Source organism: Lissotriton helveticus, chromosome 1_1, assembly GCF_964261635.1.
Source record: "Lissotriton helveticus chromosome 1_1, aLisHel1.1, whole genome shotgun sequence".
In the NCBI taxonomy this organism is placed as follows: Eukaryota; Metazoa; Chordata; class Amphibia; order Caudata; family Salamandridae; genus Lissotriton; species Lissotriton helveticus.
In genome coordinates, this window is record NC_136057.1 from 2,047,599,813 (window position 1) to 2,047,611,852 (window position 12,040).

Below are 12,040 nucleotides of genomic sequence, written 5' to 3' on the forward strand. Positions count from 1 at the left end.
GGCCCGGGGCATCCCCATGCCTCTCATTCAACCGTGCTTCCAACTCATCTACTTTCCCTACCTGTTGCTTAATTTCACTTATCTCCCGCATCATGGCACGCATCATCGCCTCCATGTTGGACCCCCTTTTTCCACCCCGCGGACCTGGCATGATACCGCCCCAAACAACCGCAGCCTACTCTCTTAATATCACAACCGGTCACTATGTGTACCTTTTTGGTGGAGGGTCACCAGGGGGCTTTCAGCACCATGCAACGGCGACCGCAACACTAGCGGCTTGTCCGCTTATGTAGGGGGGTGAGTAAACCTAATGTAGACTCACCCGGCGGCCACCTGGAGCAATGAATGGTAGCCCCCCGTACCCCTCTTACCGACCAGTCCCGTGCACTCGGCGGCGAAGATGACCTGCGATCACAGCCCTCGCCACGTCCTGTGCCCTGTCTGCGAGTGAAACGTGCCAATAATGTAATTAAGGTTGCCTGAAATTGAAAACAGGTATTAATCCCGTGTCATAAAGCAAGAAAACGTTTTATAACACCAAACCTCAACAGTGAAAACTTTTAATAAATTGCCACCTTGTTTGTCTCTTGAAAGCAATTCATTCAGTAGTTAATAAAATGCCACCTTGTTTGTCTCCTGAAAGCAATTTATTCCGTAGTTAATAAAAATGCCACCTTGTTTGTCTCTTGAAAGCATTCATTTAGTAGTTCATACCCTTCAGTAATGAAACATCCCCTCAACAATGTGCACCAGACCCAACACATCAAATTACAAAATTCAATGCACCCCTTATAACCCACAGCTACTATCAAACAAGCATCAAATCATATGATCGAATAGAAAGCTTTTGCTTTGTCCTAAACCACTGCGCAGTCCCTCCACTGGTCTCCCATCCACGTGTTGGCCCTGCCTCGTGATCCACTGTTCGTGTAAAAGACCGGCACAACCACAACTTGCCGAGTCTAGGGTGGAGACAAGAATAAAGAATCAATCGTGCACCCGCGTTCAAATGCGGCGGGGTAGAGCGTCTCAATCGCTAAATTCCTAAATGCCCCCGAATTGTAGACCCCAACACAGGCTGATGTAGCCGACCTTTGTTTAACTGAAAGCCTTGTAACTGTTCTCAAACCCCATAGACCGCGTTGCCCAAACCGCCCGCACCCGGTACCAGACGGAGCCTCAGGCTTGTTCTCACTCCGCTCACCCAACACTCACTTGTGCGCCGCTCACTGCAATAATGGCGACGTGGGCGCCAAAGCGAAAAAACCGACGATCAGGAAGCGGCTTTAGCCTCCGTCCTCCGGCACCGACGATCAACAAGCGGCTTCAGCCTCCGTCCCTCAGCGCGAGATCCACGTCCTGGGAACCCTGTAACCCTGCAGGAAGACAACAGGGGAAAGTCTCCAACACGGCTACCTCGCGTCCAACGCCGATCCCAGACCGATGTCGCTCTCCTCGAAGTGCTCAACCTGAAATATAAAAGGCGGGAAAATTAGAAAACAAAGAAGCCCCGAACGCGGGGCACAACGTTCAGCGAGGGAGCGTCCAGGGACAAGGGGGTCTCCTGGGCGCTCCCTACCTCTTATTCCCGAGGGGCCGGTCGGCCCCTCCTATCGCCCGCCCCCCCTGACCCGGACCCACTAAATTGAATCCGGGTCAGGAGGGCCGCCAGCCAATCGGCGGTGGGCCGCACCCCCTCAGGGCACGCCCCCACCGCCGAATGACCTCAAGGAGGAAAGGGGGGGCGACGGTCGCCGCGCCGCCATGCGTGCGGGGGGGCCGAGGGCCCCCCCTTTTCAGTCGGGTAAAACTCCCATTGTGGGAGCATAGGAAGAACGTGAATGAGCCGAACGTGAGCAGTGTCTGCCTGGGCTAAGGCCTGATTTTGTGCTATTTTTTAGTGTGAAATTCGTCCTTGCACCAACAATGACACAAGGACTAATGCAGAGAAACCAGTTTGATTCATTAATTGATAGGGAACTCCGAATAGGGTCTTGTAGTCAATTCACCCAGATAATAACTCCATGACAAATTTTGAGGGATTGCGTTGAAAATTGCTTTGCTTTGAGGGAGAGGGACTCCTGTTTGTCTATCATATTTCTGATGTTCAGATAGTCCTGAGGGAGTTGCTGGCTCGAAATGGGGCCAATGTCTATACTTAGATTTGGTCAGAGATGTAATAAGGGCCTCAGGGCCGGACTGGGAACTGAACCCGGCCCTGGCAAACTGCTCAGCCGGCCATGAGGTGGTGGGGAGTGGGTGTTGTTCTTGGTGAGGCTGAGCTGTTGTTAGGGCTGGTTTCAGCAACAAAACGGCACCCAGGGGCTCAAATTCTGCCCGCACCCTGGCGGCCCACCGAGGAAACGCCCAGTGCCCGCTACGGCCACTCCCGTACTGTAGGGGCTGTTCTGTGGGAGACTTTGAAGTATGCAATGATCCCTTTGTAGGTAATACCTTTTATAATACTATTTGTTTGACTTTAGTGTTCGTCTAGAGCATATAGATGAGAGTTATCACCTTGCCTGAGACCGACTCTGCAGTTTTGTACTAATTGTAAATATGTGATGCAGCGCAATAATCCATTTTCATTTGTAGGGGTGCATTATAATCACACGTGTGGAACGCATCCACATATAACCTCTTGTCGTGTTAACCTAAGTGTTCGGATCTTGTAATGTATTAACATGAATGAGATGTGTTAATGCCAAAATGAAGAATTAATGTGGAAAATTAAATGTAACCAGCAGGATACATTAACTGAAGTGCTTGTGTTTTGCAACTGACAATGATTTATTATTGAATGTGCTTATTAATTCTGTCATTTTATATGTAGGTTGGGATATTAACTGAATGTCTCTTCATTTTCTATATAAATTCCGTAAGGCTCATGTTTCATTTCTCTATGTTAACTGAATCTTGTAGTCCTGAAAGGTATTTTCCATGGAAGCTCTTGCATTAGGATTAGTAGTTGAATTTCTTGTGTAGGTTGCGTTCTGCTCTTTCTCACATCTATGTTCAAGTGGAAGAAGCGCCCTTGTTAGTTAGAATAATGTCTTTGTTTTAGGAGTCAGGTACGGAGAGAAGAGGATGCATTCAAAGTTGATACCGATATGTAGAACGTTTCTCACTGGAAAGGGCCTGGTAATCAAGGTCTTCTTGTTACTGTTCGGGAGCATCACCGTCCTGTGGAAAGATACCTTTGAGAACGTGGCCTGATCTGATGGTGTGACCCGAAAAGAATCCTGGGAAGGCACCTGTGATATTGGAGTATTGTAAGCAGGGAAAGAGCCCTACTTCTTCTTTGCCTTTGAAGAGAGAGCATCTTAGAACAAGCTCTGTCTCTGTAGCTTCATACTACCTGACCCATTGAAGTGGCGAGACTTCTAAGGAAAACTCCACATGCTGACACCTTAACCTATCCTGCCCCAATGAGTGTTTAAATAGGGATGTCATGTTAGTGCTAGTGTAGGGATAGATTAATGCTTGCCTTGCATATTAGTCTGTGGTTACTATGGGTCTAGAGAAATGCAATTGAATTGATAGACATTTTTTATGATTTCTTTGCTCTCAATGCTCATGCTGAGAAAAAGTACGGATGTATGACGTTACAAGGCATACTTTTACCACGCATACCTTTACAATGCGGTTTTTACCACGCATACCATTACGACGCATAGCGCTTAGAGGTGCTGGATAGTGGTAAGTATAATTTTCTATTCCAACTCCAGTCCCCGTGGACACTAGGGAAGGTGTTGGATAGAAAATTAAACGTATTCCCTATCCTAGAGCGCCCCCCAACGCAATGCGTTGTAATGGTATGCGTGGTAATGCCTGCGTTGTAATGGTAGTGCATTGGAAAAATTTCGTTGTAAACGTTACATACCAAAAAGTACCATCGATCTGAGGTTGTAGAACAGATCTAGAAAACACCTGTTCGGTTCCATCATATGACTGCGTTTTTCAGGAGGCTTGGATATTGCATTGTGCCAAAGTCTACTTTAGAGCCCGCAAAGGTAGAGCTAATTGTATAAAGGAGTGCCTCTGCTGTAACAGTCTTATGAGAGACTACCAAATAAGGTCAGAGAGGGAAATATTCAAGCCACAGTCTTAATCCTTTTACTATTTGATATTTTAATGCGATTTCTGTCTTCTGTGTTGTGGGGGTAGCTGCATATCCCGATCACTGAGGGGAGGAGAAAAATATATTTTTGAGTTCTTATGGGCATTGCATTCAGTTAATTTGAGGGCATTTGCATTTTGATGCCTTTTAGAAAGTAGATGAGAAAGCCAATACGGTCTACGGTTCTTACCCATTAGAAGTTTAACTCTGTTTATGTGTGAACATTGACAGTGTGGACTCCAATGCTTTTCAAAAATGGATGTTGCATATGTTAAAGAATATTAAGGCAGAACTGAATAGTGGTGTAGTATACTGACAAGGTACCTTTATGTGTAAAGTAGTCACAGGTTCTTCACCTGATGCACTTACATTGGCTGATGTATGACTAGTCATCCATAACAAAATAACCTAAAAATATTTGTGTGTATCACTGGACCAGGTTTCGGTTCCCTCTCACCTGGGCTCTGGGTGCAGGCCCACAGCCAGGCACTTCACCCAGCCTCATGTCACTCAAAGCAGATATGCTCATCCTTTGGCTTGCTCACTGCACCAAGCAGTTTTTTAAAATTACAGAAACAAATTCTATGATACGACAGGGGGCAGGTGGTGGTCCGTTTCATGTGCCTGTCTATGAAAGGGATATGAAGTTGAGATGCAGTTGTGGCTATATGGATACTGTTTTCTTCTATAAGTAAATATGAATATGGAACAGATTACAAATAACTGATTGACTGTAAAAAGTAACAAATTCAACATGACAGTGAAGCACAAATGCAGGAACCAGTTGTTTGCTAGCAGATATATGGGGGAACTAAAAAACAAAAAGAGCACCTGATCCTTCAGAAGCAATAGGTTGGAATGAAACTCTCTGGCTGGAATAATACACCAATAACACGTCAGTAAAACTTGTGGATGCTCTACACAGTTAATGAAAAATAAATTTCAACTAAAGAAAGAGATACATTATTATTATTATTATTATTTTAATTATTATTACTTGGTGAATTATTGGAAATAAAAGACTTGAAGAATAGTAGAAGGTGCCTGCAAATGACTTAGTTTTTTTCAAAAAGATTAGTTAGGGACCCAAGGTTTCTTTGTAGTAATGTGTTTAGAGGGAAGACACAGTTCCTTGCACTGCTACCCCAAATAATCTATCCCCAAAACTGGCATGGAAATATTTTGAGGTTTCACTGGATCACTTTGGCTCTTTTCATGCTGCCTGTGAGCCAGTTTGAGCTACCCCGTCCTACCTGTGATCTGGGGCAGGGCCTGTGCCCAACCAATGTTTCACCCAAACCGGTTACCCTTAACCTTTAGCCATAAACAGCAACTTCTCAGCACTGGGCCTGGCATATTGTCAGGCTCACTGCCTGGTCACCGCTCACCAAAGCAAATGTATATGCCCAGCCAACCTAGCAGATTTCATATTACAATCATCTGCAATGGCCTCTGGATTTAGCATCTGACCTACTGCTAAGCATTGTGCCAAGACACTGCCCTATTCAAATCAGCTGAGCACAGATTTCAATCATGTGCCATGGGTTCTGGGTACAGGGCCTGGCCTATCTTTGGACCAAATGTCTCGCCAATGTACCACCAATGTGAATTGTATGGCCGGCCCTCCTATCCGACCCCCAAAAAAGTGTACAGCCTTCAGCAACATGCAGTATCTTTTAGGCAAGGGCCTGGTCTGCCCCCTCAGTCTGTTGCCAAGCAATTGTACGCATCCAAACATGGAGCTCATATCCTTTGGTTTTAGACATCAACCACTAGTGCAGTGTCTGACCTATGGATAAGTTAAAGAAAAGAAAGAAAAATGATTTTACTTTCTAAAATAGTTGAAGGTGTTTGACAAATCTATGTGAAATATGGCAGAGAGCAACTTATTCACAGGTCGAATTGCTAATAGAGATTCACCATGCAGATAGTCACTATCTAGTTATGGTTAGGATTTTATCCCATAAGATACCCATTCTTGTTTGCTTATAACATAGGTGAATCTACCCAGTGCTTAATTTGTAAAAGAATAAGTGCCAGGACCCTGACCAGGAAGGCTTTGCAGGTTGCACCACCCATTGCCCCTCTCATTGCTGCCAATGGTGGTACCAAAACAACTACTAACCATCTCTCTCACCTACAAGTGCGTAAGTGCAGAATGCTCCAGGTCCCCAAAGCTAAAGGAATGGCTGAGGAGGCAGGTATTAGTATGTTTTTAAGTATACTGTATTCAGTTCAGTAATATTTATTTCAGTTTAAAAAACCATAAAAGATACATTTATACATTGTAGTACACACATTTATAAAAACATTACAAAAGGTGCAGATTGTCCACAAACTTTACCAATGGTAATACATTACCAAAGGAGACCTTTCTTGGCAATTAAAAATAATACATTTGTTAAAATAGTTTAAAACATTGAGGAGTTACAGTAAAAGGGATACGCATTTGAAATAAAAAAGAGAGCAAGTAGTGGTATATACAAAATCGACTGTAAAATTAATTCTTTGTCTCTAAGAAGAAAACAAAATCAGTCTATATGGTAGTAACAATAAATTCTGTGTGAGCATGTTAAAGTGCAGTGCAAGATTAGAGGTGAATAATACACTTTCCATTAAAATGTCATGCCTTCGTTCTTCCTTATGAGTGTCACACCGAACAGATACCTACTCATGCTAAAAATTACAGGTTGGGATGTATCTGATCTCAATATTCTTTCTGCCTCAATACAGGATCTTATGCCCAATAATCGGCAGATGGGTCTGATCCATTTCCTTCTACATTGTTTATATGCTGGGCAGAAGAATAGTATGTGCAGTTAATTTTCTTTTACTCCCATAGTACACAGATCACAACAATCAGAGCTTGCCTTTCCATTTTTTTTAGCCCATTTTAACGTATTGGCATTTAACTGTAACACACCATAGATACATTTAAGATATAACGATTTTGCCAGCTGTGGCTGAACTTCATCAAGAAATCGATCAAAAATCCAAGAAGGTTTAATTAAAAGAAACTGCATTGTCAAGGTGCCTATCGCTGAACTATGTGATCTTGAATGTAAACCCAGAATGCCTGTTTTAACACTTTTTTAGAGGCCATAGTCAATTCCCAGAAGTGTTTGAGTCCTAGTTTAAGGAACCAGCCTTGAATGTGTTTCAGCCACACTAATGCTTTTATGTTTTTGAGCTTTAACATTTTCTCTAGTCCTTCTCTGTAATGGGCAAGTTCAGCTGTAGACCACAGGCGTACCCAAAACAATAAGGGACGTAAGCTAGCCTGGTTGTCTATGCGGCGTATATTGAGATCCATTGCTATGGGAATTAGCGGTGTACGCTTTGGAAGGCTCAATAGCTTTCTAAAAATCGTACTCTCCTCCACCCTGAGACTAACCATCTCTCTTACCTACAAGTGTGTCAGTGCAGATTGTTCCAGGTCCCCAAAGCTAAATGAATGGCTAGGGAGGCAGGTATTAGTATTTTTTAAAGTATTTTGTATTAATAAACAACCGTTGTTCTGGTCATCTCTAAATTAGATGAGCAGTGTCAGCATATGGCAGACTGTCTTAAGTGCAGTGTTGAAAATTAAGGGCTGCTGCCAAGCTCAGGAGACCAATTAAATGCTGGTGTTGATCACTGGAAACCACCGGCTTACATTAAGCACTGAGAAGGTTTCCAAACCTTAACACAACTCACAACTTTGAAGCATACTCATTGTATGCTTAAACTGCCTATATTCTGATCGGAAAATTGTGTTTTTAGTGTTTTTTATCATAGGAAAATATGTTCGGTGCTAGAACATAAATAACTGAGTGGAATTAAACCAAACTTGGCAGAATACAAGAACTTTAGTCAGAGCTGTGCTTTGCTTGGTTTAGTTCAAATCAGTTCAGTTGATTTTGAGAAATAACCATTTCTAGAAATGGGGACTCTAGTCGGCAGAGGTATATACCTTTGTACAAGTAGAGAACCTTGTTTCTAGTAAGGGTAAGGTGAGTATACACTTTAGATAACCCCTGCTCTACCCCTTGGTAGTTTGGCACGAGCAGACAGGCTTATCCCAAAGGCAATGTGTAAAGTATTTGTACTCAAAACACACAGCAATACAGTGAAAACACCGCAAATGGACACCACACAAGTTTATACATGAGGTGCATGGTGGCGGGCATGGAGTCACACGGACCCCCAAACATCAGTACCTTGGAAAATAAAATCTATGGATGATGCTCGGCAACATGGGAGAGGCAAGGCATTGTGTCTGTGACGAGGCAATGTGTCAAGTCAAGGACAAGGGAAGACAGCGGCATTGGCGGTGAGGCATTGGTTCCAGTGAAGTGTCAGTTCCGGTGACGTGATGCGAAGTCGAAGAGTTTGTGAAGTCCCCTTGGTTGGTTATCGGCTCTATGACAATGGATGCAGTTGCTGAGGGTGACAGCATCGATGAGAGCACTGGTGTCGTAAGGACGATATCTGCAGGGATCGGCAGATATCTAAGGGCATAGGAACTGCGGTACAGGTGGGGAGGTGCGTTGTAAACTTCACGTGTGATGCCCCTGGCCTCTGTGCAGGTCGCAGCATCGCTGACAGCGTTAGAGTAGTGGTTCTTGCTTTCTTTAAGGTTCTTCCAGCTTCCAAGAGCAGGAACAACCTCCAGAGGCCCAAAACTGGAATAGGCAACCCCTGACAGGTTAGAACTTCCACCAGTGGAGTTCAGGGAAGCTGGTGGGTCAGTCTTTGCGACTGTGACGTCGAAACAGGAGGCCAGCACACACAGGCCTTTGGAGATTCTACTTCAAGCAGCAAAGTTCCAAACTTTGTTCTCTGCCTTGGCAGAAGCAGCAACTGGAGGCCTACCAGGCAAAGCACACATTAAAGGGAAAGTACTCCACATACAAGTATACTGCTCTGCTCCATGGCAAAAGGTTCCTCTTAAGTCCAGAAATGATCTAATTCTTTAGGGTTAAAGGACCAATACGTATACCCCATTTTCTCTTTGTTCCTTTTGTGGTAAAGGTCTCGGAGCACAGTTCAAACAGTTCTACCTCTCTAGTGCACCATCACTACAGGAGGTGGAGACATCATTGTGCAGAGGAGACACTGTCTATTCAGGTGTAAGTGAAACTCCTCTCACCACATTGAATGCAACCAATGTCTATTCAGCTTAGCCCTGAGTCACACAGGAAAGGCAGAGACACCTCAAACTCCCACCCCAACAGCTGTCTACAGTGTATGCACATCCCCAGCTCCTCTCACTCCAAAACCAGAAAGTCAATACACAAACCAGCAGAGGCACACAGAATAGTTAAATAAGAAAATGCCTACTTTCTAAAAGTAGCATTATCAAACACACAATTTAAAAGCCATCTCCCTAAAAGATGTGTTATCAGATTCTGATTTCAGAGAGCCTAAACTACATTTCTCCATATTGTCCCAATGGAAATGTATACCTTTTAAGATGTAACAAAAAACTCCCATGTTAGCTTATGGAACAGATAGCCTTTCAGTTTTGCAAAAATTAAATTGGTAGTATTTCACTATCAGGACATGTAAAACACACCAGCACATGTCCTACTTTTTACCTACACTGCACCCTGACCATGGGGGTACCTTGGGCATACCATAGTGGTGCCTTACATGTAAGGGAAGGGAAGGGAAGGTTAGGACCTGGCAAGTAAGTGCAGTTGCCAGGTGGACATGGCAGTTTAATTCTTCTCACAGACACTACAGTGGCAGGTCTGAGATACCTATGCAGGACTGCTTATGTGATTGGTACAATCAGTGTGCATGCCCTCTAGTAGTATTTGATTTACAGGCCCTGGCACACTGAGTGCACTTGACTAGGGACTTACCAGTAAATAAAATAGGCCGATCATGGATAGCCAATCATAACCAGAATTCACACAGAGAGTATAAACACTTTAGCACTGATTAGCAGTGGTAAAGTACCCAGGCTCCTAAAGCTAACAAAAACAGGTCAGGAAAACTAGGAGGGAGTTGCAAAAGAAACTTGGGAATAACCCTGCAAAAAGGCCATTTCCAACACAACCCCTTTCAGCCTAAAGCCAGGGTAGACCGATCCATACCTCGATAGGCTTCGCTGTTTGGGGTGATAGACCATGGAACCTGACCCGCAAAAGAAGGGGTCTATTCCCATTCTATGCCTCTTTGAACCCAGTTGAATCCCTCTATCCTTACTCTCAGGGCCCACTAAGCTAGCCCATGGGGAAACCTCCTCACCTGTGGACCTCATCTGTGCAGCACCTAAAATTACATTGCTCACAGATGTGTCAGTACCCACATTGCCAACACAGTGGTGTGGCCCAGTCCACCCTTGGGGTGTGACTCTTGTCTCCCTCCCCAGGGGCAACTCTGTCCACTAGGACAGTAAGTTGCAGAGATCACTGACAGCTGTCGGTGATGAGAGCCAGGCCTCATGCCTTTTAGGGCTCTCTAACCTCTGTGGTGTCCGAGAGTGGAGGGTGGTTGCTCCAGGTGCCTTGCACCCTTTGTCCACTCTCCCTCCTGCAGGTCAGGTATGGCATCATGACACTGAGCCACCAGACCCGGGCTTGTGCTCTGAGGCTGGGCAGGTGACTTGGGTGGGCTCTCCCACACCCTATCCTCCTCCCTGGGGCGCTGCACCCTCCCACCTGCAATGGTATACCAGAAGATAAACCAGTAGGGGCACTGTCAGTAGTTCATTAGGTCAGGGGGGACACCATGAACATGGCCCTTCAACCCTGGGTCTGCACCCTTAGGCCCGCACTGTGCTTGCCAAGCCAGGACTTCCAGGGGAGCAGAACCACCCCCCAGGGAAACACCTGCTCCAGATGTTGTGTGAGAGTCTGCCTGCTTCAGGGCTCTGTCCTTCTGTCCCTCTGACAGTGCATGCAGAGCCGCAGGCCAGATGTTGCCTCATCAGAGTCAGTCCTGGGGTGCTCTGACCTCAGATCTGGCAACTCCTAACCCATTGTCCCTCCCACTGGGGACTGTCTCCCGCTCACACCCTTCTATGGATTTCTGTGCCCTCTCACCTGGACTAGTACTGCCAGATGCTAGAACTGTGGGATGCTGTCAACAGCCATCCCAGCTCACCTGAACCTATGGGCTATCCCTCAGTGAATGGTACAGACTAGGACCCCCTGCTGGTGTTTGCTCATGGAACCACACAGGCCCTGGGACTGAGTATCGGGCAACTTGGGACTCAACCCACTCCCCCTCTCTCTCCTTTGCGACAGGACAAGGGATCCTACACCCATCCCACTATCTGCGGTATCGCAAACCTACTATAACTCACTTGGTTGGGGAAACTCTGAGCCACCCCCTTCATGATCACTACCACAATCTTCTTCAGACCTCTGGAATCCACAAAAAGGTCTGCTTCCAGCACTAGCTCCCTGGGGTCAGAGAACTCACACTCTACCTGGTGTTGGCATAGCTCTGGAAAATGGACTTAAAATATGCTGTCCTACAATTGAAATGTTAATTAAAGAGTTGAAAGGGGTGCACACTAAAATAATCCAAATTTTAAACTGCTACACTATATAGTAATAAAGGGTGCTCACTACTGGATTATGTTGGCTAACATAATATGTGAAAAGGCAGTTAAGTAGATAAGAATCTACGAGTGGTGAGCACTGTTCCTGGAGGAAACGTACCAGTTCCCAAAATAACTAAACCATAAACAATTTTTAGTGATCAATAAAGTTTTTAGTTTTCACTTTTAGAAAATTTACAAAATGTACAAGTTCAACACAAAAAACAGTGAATATTTCAATCCTATTCACCTATTTGACAACTAATTCATTGTCATGCCTGATACTGTTTGCGAAATATTCATACAAACATTGTCACAGTATTATCCGCAATGAACCACAAATGTGGTGACAACCTAGATATAAAACTTAGCTGTATATATCA